Source organism: Chelonoidis abingdonii, chromosome 8, assembly GCF_003597395.2.
Source record: "Chelonoidis abingdonii isolate Lonesome George chromosome 8, CheloAbing_2.0, whole genome shotgun sequence".
NCBI lineage: Eukaryota > Metazoa > Chordata > Testudines > Testudinidae > Chelonoidis > Chelonoidis abingdonii.
The window spans coordinates 59,571,365-59,588,281 of NC_133776.1; the positions used below are offsets into that span (position 1 = coordinate 59,571,365).

The 16,917-nt window shown below is 46.8% G+C and overlaps 1 long non-coding RNA gene across 1 annotated transcript; it reads right to left on the reverse strand.

Moving 5' to 3' along the window:
- Positions 1-1,030: 1,030 nt before the first annotated feature.
- On the reverse strand, positions 1,031-16,692 carry LOC142047241 (uncharacterized). Its single transcript, XR_012656434.1, has 3 exons — positions 16,217-16,692; positions 2,719-2,790; positions 1,031-2,046 (listed from the first exon to the last, which is right to left on the reverse strand). It is a non-coding gene; the product is annotated as an uncharacterized LOC142047241 (long non-coding RNA).
- Between the last annotated feature and the right edge of the window lie 225 nt (positions 16,693-16,917).

The following is a 16,917-nucleotide window of genomic DNA, read 5'->3' on the forward strand; positions in this document are numbered from 1 at the left end:
TACTGGCCTTTAGAACCACACTCTGTTTAACCAGAGAGATCTGTTCCCCTGTATCCCTCTGCCCCAAGTATTCCCAGCCATCAATCTGGACAGCCTTAACATGCTCCATATCTGGTTCTGCAAGGGCTAACCTCACAGAACCAATATGATAGGTTTCAATTGCTTGGCGGGGTTCTGCATTGAGGACAGCAGAACTAACATGAGCTACTGTTTGCTTGCTTTCTCTTAGCACAGGGCATTTACTCCTCAGGTGATTGGAGGAATTACACTGATATCTTTTGGGCTCTTCTGATTTTATAGGAGATTTGGGATGAGGGGTAGAGGAATGTTTTGGGGTAAGAGAATGTTTAGGCTCCCAACCCCCTTCTCTCTTCCCAGGGGCAAAATGGGATCCTCCTTTCCCACCAGTTTTAAGCCTCACTTTCTGTGGCCTGTCCTCAATAGATGCCGGATTCAGCTAAAAAAGCCATCTCATCCACAGTCTTTACATCTTTGTCCCATAGACACAGCTTTACATCAGCCTTACACAGAGGTGAAAGTAAGCTGGTTCGGTCCGGTACGGCATACTGGGAAGAGCCGCATGCCGTGCTGGACCGCACCCACTTCCATGGCGGGGATTGAAAGGGCTCTGGGCTGCCCGCAGCTGCAGGCAGCCCAGAGCCCTTTAAACCCTGGCCGCGGCTGAGATTTAAAGGGCTCAGAGCTCCCTGCAGCTGTGGGCAGCCCAGACTCCTTTGAATCCTGGCCGCGGCTCCAGCGGCCGGGCTGGGGCTGGGATTTAAAGGGCTTAGAGCTCCCCAGCCGCTGCAGGCAGCCCAGACACTTTTGAATCCCAGCTGCGGCTCCGGCGGCCAGGCTGGGGCTGGGATTTAAAGGGCTCAGAGCTCCCTGGGGCTGCGGGCAGCCCAAGCCCTTTGAATCCCGACCATGGCTGAGATTTAAAGGGTTCAGAGCTCTCAGCGGCTGCGGGCAGCCCAGAACCCTTTGAATCCCGGCCACAGCTCTGGCGGCCTGGCTGGGGCCAGGATTTAAAGGACTTGGGGCTCCCCTCAGTGGCAGGAGCTCTGGGCCCTTTAAATCCCTGCCCCAGCCCCGCAAAGCTTGGGGTTCTCCCCCGGTGGCCAGAGCCCCAGACCCTTTAATTTGCCCCTGAGCCCGGGGGGCTCCCAACCACCTCTTCAGCAGAGAGCCCCTGGTTGATTTAAAGGTCCTGGGACTCCCAGCCACAGCTGGTGCCCCAGGGCCTTTAAATCTTGAGAGGCCACGTCTCTTCTGGATGAGGCCATGCCCCCTCAGGACTCCGGCAGTACCGGTAAGTCCTGTAAATTACTTTCACCCCTGGCCTTACATATGCTTAAGAAATGTTTTTGAACAACAAGATCAAGCATTCCTTCAAAACTTGCCACCTCTTTATCCTTCACTCATTTTCTCAACAAATCTTTCATTTTGTTTACATATTCCCCATTACTCATAACAATATCTCTCTTAAGATTCCTAAATTTAACTCTATATGTTTTGGGGATAATCTGAAAACTTTGCAACACAGTATCTTTAAATTTACAATAGTCTAAAGCATCTTCAATAGGCATTCCATTGTATACATTTCGAGCTTTACCAGTTAATTTGGCAATCAGGTAGGAATGCTCTTATCAGGGATTTCACGTATTACACACAGCCTTTCAAAGGTAGTCAGATATTCAGCAACATCATCCTCTTCACTGTATGCAAGACATAAGTGTTTCCATTTGTGGATTTTTGGAGTGATAGGAGTCGTTGGGGTTGGGGGTTCTGGTTCTGCTTCTCCAGCAGGTCCAGCTGGTGTTTTCGCTCTCTCTCTCTTTCTTCCATAGCCCTTCCACGTGCAGCCTCCTCTCTGGCTGCCTCTGCCTCCTTGGTTTCCCTGGCCATAACCGCTTCTTTGAGCCTCAGTTCCCTGCCATATTTGAAACTCTCTGCCTTCCTTCCGCTTCCAGTCTGGCCAGCTCTAGTTTTGTAGCTGCCTCACTGGTAGTCATTTTTCTGCTTTCTTGTGCTTATTTCCCTCACCTGAAATAAACAAACAGAAAATAACAAAACCGTGACCTCCTCCTGACTGTTCTTAGCCACTGCACGTAAGACTCACTTAAAATCACAAATATCAGTGCTTAAAGTGTGAACTTCACTTGGAGTAACAAGCCGTACATACACCCTGTTCACTGCACCACTGTGATGTTCCCCTCTGGTGTTATTCGGACTGGTGATCTGCTAGGCCACTCCAATCCTTGGCACTGGGAGCCAGCCTTACCCTGCTCTGCTGTGAGAACCTCCACTCCTGGGTTGTTCACGGACAGCCTCTGGCATGTAAGCTGCTCCAAGCTACTTGCAAGCGAATGACACTAGCCAATATCTCTGGTCCCAGACACATCCCTAAGAACCTCCGTCTTGCTGTGTCCAGTTATGCCCACTGGACGCTGCAAGCTTATATGAGTTCATCAATTTAACAAAGAAATTGTTATGTACCAGGCTTGTTCTCCCAAGGGGAGCCTCTGACACACTTCAAACCAAACGCACCGCTTCAGGTAGAATAAACAAACAGATTTATTAACTATAAAGATAGATTCTAAGTGATTATAAGTCAAAGCAGGACAAGTCAGATTTGGCCAAATGAAATAAAAGCAAAGTGCATTCTAAGCTGATCTTAACACTTTCAATGTCCTTACAAACTTAGATGCTTCTCACCACAGGCTGGCTGGTTGCTCTTCAGCCAGGCTTTCCCCTTTGATCAGTGCTTCAGTCGCTTGGTGGTGATGTCTGTAGATATAGATGGAAGAGAGAGAGAGTGCATGGCAAATGTCTCTTACTTTTATCACGTCCTTTCTTCCCTCTTGGCTTTGACCCCCACCTTCAGAGTCAGGTGAGCATTACCTCACTGCAATTCCAAACTGACCAAAGGAAGGGGGGTGACTCCCTGGAGAGTCTAACAGATTATTTTGTTGCTGTCTAGGCCAGCATCTTCTATTCCTGTGAGACTGGGTTTGTCCTATACCTGCCCTGATGAGGTGTGAACTGACTCTCTGCTCTTGGAAAGTTTTTGTCTAGGCTTGCTTTAAGCCATGAGGATACATTTTCAGCCTCATAACTATATACATTAAATTATAACCTATAACATCACTATAACAACAATGCTCAGTACATCATGAGCCTTCCGAAGACACCTAATATGACAAACTTTGCATTGTATACCACACAATCATTTTACAAGGATGAACATGGGGTCTGATGCTCTGTACCCAAGGTACAGAGCATCAGAGCATGCACATGCGCAAACCTATGCGTATAGCTATTGGGGTTCATGATTTTAAGGATTGATAAGCTGGAACCTACCAAGGCTAGAAATTAAAAGGGGGATCCCAGTCTCTTTCCAGTGTGATTAAACACCTGTTGCCAGCCTCATCTGTTCATGAGATATTCCGCTTTTAAATCTATCACTGGTTGTCAAGAATCTACAGGCTTGGTGCTACACCCCCAGCTATGGAAGAGTCTCTAGAAAGAACCCTGTTAGTGTGCCAGACCCCCAAGGGGTCTGACTTTTCCTTCAGGTTTGCATCTGATGAAGTGGGTTCCAGCCCAGGAAAGCTTATGCCCAAATAAATTTGTTAGTCTCTAAGGTGCCACATGGTAGGCCATATGGCTTCACCATCTCCTTAGACTTGACTTCTGGGCCTTCAGATCCCTGTTTCACACTATGAGCTCTGTTCAGTGAGTCCAACAGAGAGAGATTCTTGTATGCACTGCAGGGATTAATGCACCTCATCCAGCATTTGCAGTGACACTACAGAGTGCCAAAAGTCAGATTTATTAGGAACTGGGACACAGCACAGAAAGTCCACAGGTTGGCACAGAGGAATGAAGGTTAATGCATAGTTCACTCTGGGGAGCCCAGCCAAGCTGTAGCGAACCCCATTAGTCTAGCTTTGTCTGTCCCTCCTTGGTCAGACTCCAGGTGAGAGCCCTGACTCCTTCCAGGAGCCAACACCTCTGTCCTTTGTTCTCCAGCTGGGGGATGTGGCTCAGCTTCCCTGCTGAGAGGTGAGGAAAATCAGTATCTCCCTAGGTTATTGGTTACGAAGTGTCAATGTCATGGTTATTGGGTTTGTCATTGTCTTCTCAGGTGCTTCACTGATATGGCGACTAAGGCCAGACAGCTAGGGGACATCCATATTGATGTTTCCTAGCATGTCCTGAAAGCAAACAGTCCCTTTCCCCACTTGGTAACAATGCAGCATTTAGGGGAAACTGAAGCACATATAGGCTTCATAAAAACATTACAGAAAATTCCCACTTCATCATATCAGTCCAGACCTGGATTTTGTGGCAAGTTTTTTAATTTTTGCATTCAGCAACTGTTTGAAGTTGCTGAGAGGTTTGGAAAGCTGGAAGTAGTCCCAGTGGGCAAAGTGCAGGTGAAACTGGTCAAAGATGCAAAGTGCAAATACAAATTATCACGACTCAGAATTTAGTCATAGATTTTTTAAGGCCAGAAGGGGTCATTGTGATCTTCTAGTCTGACCTCCTGCACAACACAGACCACAGAATTTTCCTGTTATCAATTTCTGCTTCAGCTTCATTAGCTATACTTGAACTAGAGCATATCTTTTAGAAAAACACTATCACCTCGATATTCCTTGCACATATATAGTACGCGAATATAATTATCATTAATATAGCACTTTTCAACTCTATATCTCAAAGTGTTTGCCAAAAGAGATCAGTATAATTATCCCTGTTTTACAGATGGGGAAACTGAGGTGCAAGGAAGTCCTGCCCAAGGTCACCTAGCAGGCCAACAGCAGAGAGAGGAACAGAACTCAGGTCTGCCTCTATTAATAATAAGTGATTATTATTTACCATTTGTAATGCCTGAGGGCCAGTTTGTGGGAATCCTTTAATCATTTGGATGAGCAGCTACGCATGCAAGTAGACCCATTGAAATCCTCAGGATTCCTCGCACGAGTAACTGCTCACTAAGAGCATATGGGAGATATGATCAGGCTCTATATGAAAACAACTACCTTTTATACAGATTTGCCAAGGTTAGGGTGACCAGATAGTAAGTGTGCAAAATTGGGGTGGGGGTTATAGCTGCCTGTACAAGACAAAGCCCCCAATATTGGGACATCTGGTCACCCCAGCCAAGGTACAGTGATGAGCAGGGGAGAAGTCTGATTGGGAAATGGTCTCAAAGCTTTCAGTAAACCAGATCAGCAGAAATTCCAGCTGTCAGTGCAAGAGGAGAAGAAAGTCCCTTTATATGCTGAGTGGAAGTCAGGAAAGAGACAAACTAGGCTGTAAAGTCCCTACAGCCTATCTGAAAGCAGTCAGGGCTAAAAAGACGAGCTCTCGCCCCCACAAAGCAGTGAAATGTGCCAAATGGCATGAAAAACTGGAGACTGAGTGTGCTTCATTTCCAGAAAATGAGAAGAAAGAGAGAGGGGAGGGGAGAAAACCCAGTAAAAATCCCCAGTTTCTTGTTTGATCTAAGAGGAGCCCTCATCACCACACCAAACCTGTGGCGCAGGGACTGTCCCTGCTGGAGGTGAGTAAGAAGAGTATGAATGTCCCATCCTGGGGGAAGGGGAATTCAGAAGCTGCTTGCTGCAGTACTGATAAAAGCAGCAGCACCTCTGCCTTCATCCTGGCTCAACAGAGAGCAGCTTCAATGGCTAGATGGCATGAAGAAGGAAGCAAAATAATGACCCAAACTGGGGATTCAGACCATGAGTTGTGTCCAGGCCTCCTTCCCACTTCATCAGCTGCCCTGCTACCTGTGGATTTTACTCTGAGGAAGAAGCTGTAAGCCCAAGGGAAGAAAATGAAGCTCTACAAAGCCTCGTCTCTTTTCCTTTTTTTGTTCTCTTCAGTTCTGTTTAATTTTTTTCTTCTGCTAAAAATGCTGAGTCTGGAGTTGGGCTGGGGACACATGGTTAGGAACAATGCGTTTCATTTTCTAAGAAAGCATCCAGGAGCAGCACGTCTGGTGGACAAAGGGTAACCCTCGCCTGGCTCGGGCCCATCTGGAAAAGCATTTTGGTTCTTGCTTTTGTAAAAGAGCAAACTTTTTTTATGATTCGCTGAAATGGCAAGGTATGGTGACCACATCTGACAGTGCACTAATTGCTCCATGGCGATGACCCTATAAGGTGCTGAGCATTGGGCCCCTGATCCAGTGTATCACTCAAGCACATTCTTAACTTTAACTTAACTTTAAGCAGTTCCATTTGAAGTCAATGGGACTCACTTGCTTAAAGCTAAACACACACTTAAGTGCTTTGCTGGATCAGAGCCATAAGGTGCAGGTTCAAAGGTTATTTTCTTAATAGGAGCTGATGGCTCCTCAGTGCTGAGCAGTAGCATTTAAGCACATGCTTAACTTTAAGGAACTGCAGTAGTCCTATTGATTTCAATGAGAATACTAATGTACTTACAGTTAAGCACAGGCTAAAGTGGAGGTTGAGGGGCTGGTGACTTTGCTAAGGGAGCAAGTAGTTTTTGAGCTTTTATTTAAAAAAAAATTTGATTTTTTTTGTCTGTCAAAGTTTTGCATTTTGCAAACCATTGTTTTCTGAATTAAAATTTAATCTGAAAGGGGGCAGAGGGGAAATCCTTGTGTAGTATTTCTAGTCTATGCTAGGAAAATGTTTCTTGTTTGAAAGTCTTGCTATGCTTTGAGGGTGATTGTGGAAGAACCTATAAGCAGCAGCAGCAGCAGCTTAGAGCTGGCTTTTTGCCACGCCTGAGTTCTACTGTAAATCTAGAATCCACTATTTCTAAGTGGCTTCTGCATTTGGCAAAAATAAGATCTCCCATTCCCGATCTGTGTGTGCATGTGTGTACCCAAGAGGGCATTCAGATGGAACCCAAATGCACAAAGTGCTATATTGTTCCCATCTGAGTGTGCCTATGTGCTCAGTTCATATGTATCTCCCTTTTATTATACAGAAGTCACAAAGATCTGCAGTGATGAGCCACCATCTCTTATATAACGACCACGCTACAGTGCTCTGCAGTCATGCCTCAAGCATAGCAGTAAGTTGGGGCATTCCAGTGCATTTCTGGAGAACACTGTAGCCTGTTAGAGCAATGCTGCACACCTCTGTAGGGCTCTATTTATATTCAAAGCATTTCACCCCCTATTTTTCCCAGAGAAGGAAGTTGCGTGATCACCTTGTGCTCACCTCTCACAGCAATTGTGCACATTTCTCACATCGGCTCGGTGCGGCAGGAAGGATGGGGTAGCCACATCGCCTGGGAGGATGTGTAGCTGAGCACTCATGCAAACAGGTGCAGTATGAGCCCCATCCAGCTGCCTCTGCTATGCAGCTGGGAAAGATGCTCAGGGGAGTGGAACCACCCTAGATCCATTGTCCAAGCTGGGGGCCAGGCTGAAGAGGCTGCACAGGGGGACATTTCACCCATGCACTCCAGAGCCTCTCTCTCTAGTAGCACGGGGAAGAGTGGGGCACAGGAGCATGCCACAATGCAGACCCATAGGGATAATCTCCCCAAACAGGGCTCCAACTGCAGCTACAGTGGCATTAGCAATGTGGCTGAGGGCCTTGCCAGGGGCTTGGAAAAGGTAGACTCATACACTGATCCCTGGTTACATCTCCTACTTATCTGAGCTTTGCATGAGGGTGGGGAGAGAAACAGGTGTTACCAGGTTTGTTTATTTCACAGATCAGCTTTGCTCTAAGTGGAAGGTGGCTGGCCCTGAATTTAAAGGTGGTAATGTTCAGTCAGCTTCTCCATAGACTTTCACAGGATCCCAGCTGATTAGAGGCATGTTCTGCCTGGAAAAGAGAGATTTCTTGTTGTTACTTACAAAAATGACAAAAGAAATAGTAAGGCTGAGAGCCAGGGGATGACCACAGCTGCTAGTGAGAGACATGATAGGAAAAGCAGGAAGAGAAAATGCAGCAGGGGGAGAAAGCAGGTGTCTATGACAGACAGGGAGGTGTGGGTGGGTTGATGGGAAAGATAAGCAGAAGGTAAGTTAATGAGGCCAAGAACCAATGCACAACAGCCCAGGTTTCTCTGTGGCTCATCCTCAGCCATTTCTGTCTTAAAAGAGAAAAGGGACACGTGTCCCTTTCTGAAAAAGCAAGTTGAGCATGTCATATAGCCTGTCATCAGCCCCACTTCCTGCTGGGTTGGCACCAGCTTGCCACAATGGTGGAGCAGGGCACGGTGTGGCAACACCCTCTACTATGTGAAGGATGCAGAGAATCAATAGTGTGCAAAATATGAAGGCTGGTCAGCAAGAGGGCATGGCGAGGGCCACACTGATCTCAGTGGTTCTCTTGTGGGACCCTGGCTGGGTTTAAAGGGGCCCTGCTAGAAAAGGGGCTCTGCTAGAAAGGAAGGGCAGTGACTGTTCAGACTGATGAGCACTTCCCCAGAGGCCTACAGGAATTTTTGCTGTGTTAGCTAGGATTGCTCTGGGGACTTTGGCTGTTGGATGGCCCCCTCTTGCCAGTCCTTCCCTTCCCCTTCTCTTGATAATGTGGCCAGAGATTAAGGCCCCAGTCTGGTTCCAAAACCATGTCAACCCCCAACACAAACCTTCCCCAAGTGCTGTGGCAGAGTCTGAAAAGCAATGGCCTGGAAATAACTCATGTCCTTTTCCTGAGGCGGAAGGGGAGTGAGTTAGTTCTACCACAGGATTAAATACCACAGGTCAACATGCATGGCTGGCCCAAAACCTGCCAAAGCCAGGAAATTCAGACCTTGCTTCTTAGCCCACTGAGGTAAACAAAGGGTGGTGGCCAAGTCTGACTTTGGTCTCTCCCTTCTCAGGAGAGGCTGGGACCAGCTCATATGACTCAGCTGGGTACTCCCAACTAGACCAATAACAAGAGTTGTCAACAGGCTCCAAAGAGAGCCTGACTCGTTCTCCTTGGCCAGAAGAGTGTCTACAATGTGTGTGGCAGTGTAAAGCAGTGATGAATTGGAGGGAGGTGTAGGTGTGAACTGGAGATTCTCAAGACCCTGGCTGATCCCCGTGAAGAAGAGAGATTTGAAACTCCTGAATGTGTGGTCTTCACGCAGACCTCTTTGACCTGCAACACTGGTATTTTTACAGAGACAGGTGCATTTCAGGAAGATAGGCACCTGTATGGTTGCTTTTCATCCAGCCTCCTTCTTTGCACATGGTCACTACCCTCCTGGGACCATGTCTTGTTTTCACAGGGTGAAGATACTACGCTAACAGCAAGCCCCACTTGGAGTTCTCTCTCTTTCCCTTGAAGAGATATGGAGAAGCAGGAGACCCTAGATGCAATTGGCTGCTCAGTAGTCGGTGTAGGATCTGTCTGATATTATTACCAACAGCTACATCTGATTACTGGGTCACTGATAGCATCATCAAACTGCAGCCAACTAGAGTGCTTCGACAGAGAAAGTCAGCGAGGATGGAAAAGAACAAGGATGAGAGTTTTTGTTCACTTGTGAGTTTGACCCTGCATTTGTAGCTTACCCACGCCTCTGTTGACTCAAAAGGGGACCATATCCCAGATTGTCACAGGCATTTAGGCGCCAAAGTCCCATTTAAATCAATGGGAGTTAGGTGCCTAAATTTTTTCAAAGATCTGGGCCAGTGTGTCTAAATGCCACAGAAAACAGTACCGTGCCTGCTGGGAACTTTCACGAGGAACTTTCTAAGCTGAAAAGGAGCTAATAAATTTCCCATAGCACATTTTGGGTTATTTGGGTTGATCTCATTTTGCAGTTAGCACTCTGGAAAGAACAGAGAACAGAACGGAATCCTGTTAATACAGTACAGACCTGTTTACGTGCAAATCCGCTTAACACATGGTAGTGCTATACCTCCCAGTGCTACCTATTTAACACATGAGACTCATTAACATGTGGTACAGGAACTTGCTATGTAGCGCTACAGATTTGCTCACTAACTCACTGACACAGAAATCGACAGGAAGTGCGGAGCAGAAATGTGTTGTACGTCTTCCATGCTGCTCATGATCCTTCATCTTACCTCAGAGATTTTGTTTGGGGCACAAGAAGTCTCACATAGAGCCCTGCCTTCTCTCTAATCTAATTGAGATATTAATGCTGAGCCAGAAATATCTTCGGTCAGATGATAGGACAGGAGTCAGGAGACCTAATTTCTATTCTTGCCTCTATCCTTGGCCTGCTAGCTAACCTCAGATAACTGATGTCAACTGTCTGTGAGCCGATTCATCCGTGAAATACGAATAATGATACTTGTCCTGCAGTAGAAATTGCTCTGGAATGGAAGGAAAAAGAGTTAGCTTTTTTGTAGTAGATGGATTTACCTGGCACATTTTGTGCCAGCAGTATAGAATCAAGTCTAACCCAGAGCCCCATGCCTACCAGAAGCAGTGTTTGCCTCACCCTTCCCCACAAGATCCAGCCTATGGGTTGAGGAGGGTTCTGCAGTATCTGCAGCAAAAATATCATCACCTTTTGTCATTTGATCCTTCCAATACTTTCGTCTAGTGCATGCCAGGTTACATGGGCCTCAGCTCCCTCTCCCTGCACCCCTAACATGGACCTATGTTTAGGAACATCCAGGTTTGTTACATGAAATCCATATGTACAAGAGAAGAAGAGAAGTTACACTAGAAGCAGCTTACAAATACTGGCATCTCTGTTTGTCAGCTAGTTGGAAGAGCACTCTGCCTCCTTCTGGCTGTTAGGTCAGACTCACTCTTTAACTAAGCATGCTCATGGTTAACAGTCACAATGCCCTACTCCCCCAGAAACAGTCCCTGGTCAGACCTGCCACTGTGCAGGCAGCACAGGCCTCCTCTTGCTTTCCAGAGTTTGGGTTTCACAAAGCTCTCCCCTGTGCAGATTATTTTAGTTTCCCTTAATCAGTATCACAGGAAACACATGTGTTTGTGCACAACAGCCTAAATGACCTGCTATTTCTCTGAACACGTCTCTGTGTTTGCCTGGGAGGGGCAACATGATGTTCAATTGTTCATGAGCAGGATTTCTGGGCCAAAACTCCTGCATACGTGCTTTGGTTTCATTTGTTTTCAGAACAAATTACAATACACAGGCTCTTTTCAATGCCTGTTGTTTTGTTGAGGGTTTAATCCAAGAGTCTTTACTCTTCTGTGAAATCTGTTGGATTTTATTTCTCAGAGCCCATTAGAGCAAGACAGTAAGAAATTACTTGTTTGCTGAACTATCTAAAACGGGCTGCTAGGGCTTTGATCAATTCCTAGGAGACAAAAGTTGTCATTGCCATCCTAAGCCGACTGTCTCAGTAAGAGAGGGCAGGTGATAGACTAGGCAAGCTCACCCCATTGATGACCCTTTCAAGTTAGGGTGGAGGAAAATTACTAGACAAAATGGAGCTGCTTGCCACACTGCAACAGTTCTGTGGGAGAACAGAGGACTTTGTTCTAGGCCCAGGTCTAAATCCAGGATTTTTCACCAGCACTAAATACATTTTAAATTAACAACGTAAGACATATGTAGCAGCACCAATCATCAACTGATATAGATTGCGATAGTTCCACTGACTTCAATGCCCAGCAAGAATCATATGATCAGAGTCATAATCCCCTCTTCAACCATTGCCCTAGAGTGTGCCCATTAAATCCAGTCCTGCAGCTTTCCCCTCAAAGACAAAGAACAATGGTCTTTGGGAATGTTAATCTAATGCCGAATTTCCTCATTTTTTCCCCCATGCCTACCTTTGCACTGCTAAGAAAACACAACTATAATTTTGATTGGGCCCATCAAAAATAAAATGCAGGATCTAGGAAAAGCATTTAAAACCTTGTTTTTGGCATATGTTCCTGTGCACATGCATGCAGAGAGAGACCGCAAACAATCAACCACGTACTCCCTTGAAACACACAGCTCTTAGTACAAATAAGGAACCAGAGACAAAACCCATATCCCTGAGAATTTGTGCAACTAAACTAGGGATAAACTGGTGGCTGCTATAAACTTCTTTGTTATGGATGACTTCTGGGTCTGCAGGCATCAATTGTGATAAGTAACAAAAACAAGAAAACCAAGACAACAGGGGATGAATCACTTGATGAATGCCTGTTCTGTTATTTCCTCTGAAGCACCTGGCACTGGCTACTGTCAGGAGACAGGATACTGGGCTTGATGGACCATTGGTCTGTCCCAGTATTGCTGTTCTTTTGTTCTTCAAAGAAAGAACATTAGTAAGCTGAAAATGATCTTCTGTAAAAATAAGGAATCAGTAAACTCAAGCAGAAATGTGGGAGGACTTCTACTAGGTTAAAATCTTTATTCTGCTAATTTACTAAAAAACCTGACAATTGTCACTTTTGCCCTGACCACACTAAAACCTGCGGGACAACCAGAGAAAGGATGACAAACCCCGTAATAACTCACAGAAGCTATCTATAAGTAGGGCCCTACCAATTTCACAGTGGTGAAAAATGTGTCATGAACTGTGAAATAAGCCCTTCCCTGTGAAATCTGATCTCTCCCTTGCTTCTGGGAGCACCCCAGTCAGGGGGCTCCTAGGTGCAAGTCCTGGCTGGGCTGGAGAGGGAGAGGAGTGCTTGTCCTTCCCCACTCTGGCTCCAGGGAGAGATCAGACCCACCTCCTAGTGCCACCCCACTGCAGGAAGCTCCAGCCCAGGAGGTTCCTGGCTATGGAGGAGACTTGTGGAAGTGAGTCCGATATCCCTCTGCTCCTGGAAGCACCCTAACCAGGAAGCTGTGAGTGGGAGCAACAGGTCTTGTCTATTCCTTGCATGGCAGCAGGGGAGGGGGGAGGGGGAGTGGGGGAGATCAGACCTACTTCCAGGTATCTTTTGGTTTGGGACTCTCATGATTACAACACTGTGAAATTTCAGATGTAAATAGCTGAAAGCATGAAATTGACCAATTTTAAAACTCCCTGACTGTGAAATTGATCAAAACAGACTCTGAGGCTGAGGCCTGGTCTACACTACGCGTTTAAATCAATTTAAAGAGCGTTAAATCGATTTAACGCTGTACCTGTCCACACTACAACGCCCTTTATGTCGCTATAAAGGGCTCTTTAAATCGATTTCTGTACTCCACCCTGACGAGAGGAGTAGCGCTAAATTCGATATTAACATATCAGATTACGGTTAGTGTGGACGGAAATCGACGTTATTGGCCTCCGGGCGGTATCCCACAGTGCACCACTGACCGCTCTGGACAGCAATCTGAACTCGGATGCAGCAGGCAGGTAACAGGAAAGCCCGCGAACTTTGAATTACATTTCCTGTTTGCCCAGCGTGAGCTCTGATCAGCACGGGTGGTGATGCAGTCTCAAATGCCAAAAAGAGCTCCAGCATGGACCGTACGGGAGAATACTGATCTGATCGCTTTATGGGGAACAAATCTGTTGTATCAGAGCTCCGTTACAGAACACGAAATGCCAAAGCGTTCGAAAAAAATCTCCAGCTACACAATGCTGCGTGACAAGCGTAACGGGAACGCAGAGACTCAAAATGGACGCTCATGGAGGAGGGAGGGGGTACTGAGGACTCCAGCTATCCCACAGTCCACAGCAGCTCCGAAAAGTATTTGCATTCTTGGCTGAGCTCCCAATGCTGTAGGTTCAAACACAGTGTCTGCGTGATTCAGGGAATAGCTCCTCAGTTCCCCCCCCCCACACACCATGTGAAAGAAAAGGGAAAAAAATCATTTCTTGACTCTTTCAGTGTCACCCTATGTGTACTGAATGCTGCTGTAGACGCGATGCTACAGCAGTGAAGAGCACTATCCGCTCGTCTCCCCCTCCCCGGTGGAGATGGTGGCAATAGGACTGGTAAACCGTCCCTCATGAACCCCCATGCCTGAATTGCTCATTCATAAGGAATGATTCCCTGCTACTCCAGTAGATAGGAAGAAGAAACGGCTAATAAGCATCTTCATCACAGCAACTGGGGCTTCAGCCCTCTCCCTTTCCTGTGTAAAGAAAGATTCTGTACTGCCTGGACTGTCATAGCCCCGGGAGGCTGCCTTCCCCTCATTTTATCTCACTAACAAGTCTCTGTTTCTTATTCCTGCATTCTTTATAACTTCAATGACACAAATGGGGGGGACACTGCCACGGTAGCCCAGGAAGGTGGGGGAGGAGGGAAGCAACGGGTGGGGTTGTTGCAGGGCACCCCCTGTGAATACTGACACGGAGCAGCTGTGCTCTGATACACTGGTCCTCTAATACATTGCCCCTTATTCTAGCAGGACTGACTCTATTTTAAGAAACCATAAGGAGGAATTGACTCAGTCCCAAGTGAGTCAATCCAATTTTGCTTTTGCGTGCGCCCCCAGCGATTTCAGCCAGGCACTCATAGACACGGCAGCGGACAGTACAAGGGGAAGGAGATAACCGTCATCTCATTGCCAGTTTTCTCCGGTAGTAGATGGTTATAGAATGACCGTAACCATCTCTGCTATCATTGCAAAAGCAAGTGAATGCTGCTGTGTAGCGCGATATCGCCCTCTCTCTCGCGGCAATTCAGTACCATACGGTGCCGGAAAAAAAAAAAGCTGAACGGGCCTCCATGGTTGCCATGCTATGGCGTCTGCCAGGGCAATCCAGGGAAAAAGCGGCGGCGAAAGGATTGTCAGCTGATGTTTCCCAGAGAAGGAAGACTGCGACATTTACCAGACCACCCGCCAACATTAATGATTCAACCAGAATTCAAGGGCGGGGGACTGTGGGAACAATGGATAGCTACGGAAGAGAGCTACCCACATGCAACGCTTCAGAAATCGACGTTAGCCTCGGACCATGGAGCACAACAGCCGAATTACTGCGCCTAGTGTGGCCGTGAAATCGAATTTATATATCAGTTTATAAAACCGATTTTAGCTAATTCGATATTATACCGTAGTGTGACGTGGCCTATGTCTTCACTACCCCCTGTATTGGCGAGTAGCAATCGTTGCTCAGGGATCGATATATCGCGTCTAATCCATCTCATCTAGACGGCGATATATCGATCCCCGAACGCGCTTATATCGATTCTGGAACTCCACCACTCAACAGAGTGCGGAGTCGACATGGGGAGCCCGCGGACATCGATCCCGGCGCTGTGAGGACGGTGAGTAATTTCAATTTTAGATACTTCAACTTCAGCTACGTTATTCACGTAGCTGAAGTTGCGTATCTGAGATCGATTTTCCCCCGTAATGTAGACTCAGCCTGAATTGGTAGGGCCCTACTATCATAAGCAATAATGTGACTCTTAACATAGCAGTTAGGCGCCACCTAGGTGTATAGTGAGCTGTTGCATGTTAGTTTTGAAAGCACTCCTGCTTAGTTTTTAAGAATGCTTACTTTGGAGTGACTGACGAATACAACAAAACATGAAAAACTAAAAATGTTAGCCATGCAAAAAATTATCTCCAGAGCCTTAGTATGGTCAAGTGGATCGCACACTGGCCTGGATTCAAAAGAGGTAGGTTCTTTTCGCAACTCAACCACCAGCTAGCAGGTACCCCAGGGCAAGTCACTTCCCCTTTATGTACCTCAGTTTCCCCATCTGTAAAATGGGGATAATGATACTGACCTCCTTCGTAAAGAGGCTGAAGATCTATGGATGAAAAATGCTGTATTAGAGGTAGGTGTTGTTTTCTCCTTCCCATTTTATGCAGCCATCCAGTTGGTGGTGCTGTTCCTACACTACTTGGTATTTGTTAGTTAAGTACCATCAGTGTGCTTGCCCCTATACAGAAGACAAACACCCAGCCTGCCCAGAGATAGTACAATTTAGACAGGCTACACTGCAAGGCCCAGTAGCAGGAGTCACATTAGTTCACTGTAATTATTATTAATAATCAGATCATTTTAATTTTCTCCATGTTGTTCTCTGGCAGAATGAATAGGTGTTTGGAGATTTGCGCAGCCAAGGGAGGAGTGCACAGGAGCAGGGGTTGGGCATCAGTCTACCCAGGCAGAAGATACCAAGTGAGAGCAATCAAGAGAGGCACCAAGAGCCCACATCTCCCGCTATCCTATGTCAGCCATTTCTATGGGTCAAGTCTCATGAGGAAAAAAAGGGGCACTGCCTTTCAAAACAAGCCCAGCCCATTTCAGAGGGAGAAGAGTGGGGGTGTTTACAAATTCTATTATTTTTAGTAGTTCTAGTGTTGCTGCATGCAACATTAAGTTACACCTAAAAATCTTAAAATAATAAATGTGTGTACTTACATTATTAAAAATCCTCACTCTCTCCATCCTCAATGGTCTCTTTTGCCTCAATGTATTTCAGTAGTTCAACAGGGGAATGTAACATATTCCAGGGGCCGACAAAAACCAGAACATAGGATGTGTCATGCAGGCAGAGCAGAAGATTCACCAATTTGGAGGCGTCTTCTTAATTGAATGGGAATGGGGATAGGATGATTCTAAAATTCTAATGAGGGGCACAATGACACCAGTCAATCACCAAACCCCTCTCAAACCATTGTATTGAAATAACCAATTACAAAACCCCCAAATAAGCAGCTTCCAACTAAAACAAGCGCCAAACCTCACGGCCCTTGGAGTCCAGAACATTCAAGCCGCTTTTAACAAAACAGGTCCCATTCCGTGGACTGGAAGCAGACTTGGGCAGAGGCTGTAGGGCTGAGTCAGGCCCTGGCCTTGTCGGGCCCCAACCTGCTTAGCTCCGACCCAGCCCAGAGCCCAAGCAGGTTCGAAGGCCTGAGGGCCAATTGCCAGTGGGCACTGCCCACCCTGTCTGGGACCCTGGGACTAAGGGCAGGGGCCCGCCCTAGAGAGCTGAGCCTGTCCCCACCCACAGGGGTTGGGCAGAAGACAAGGGCACCCCCCAGCGAGGGGTGAAGGGAAGGAACTTAGGGGGACCACCCCGCTAGAATCCATCGAGGTAGGGCCTCCCAAAGCGCCTG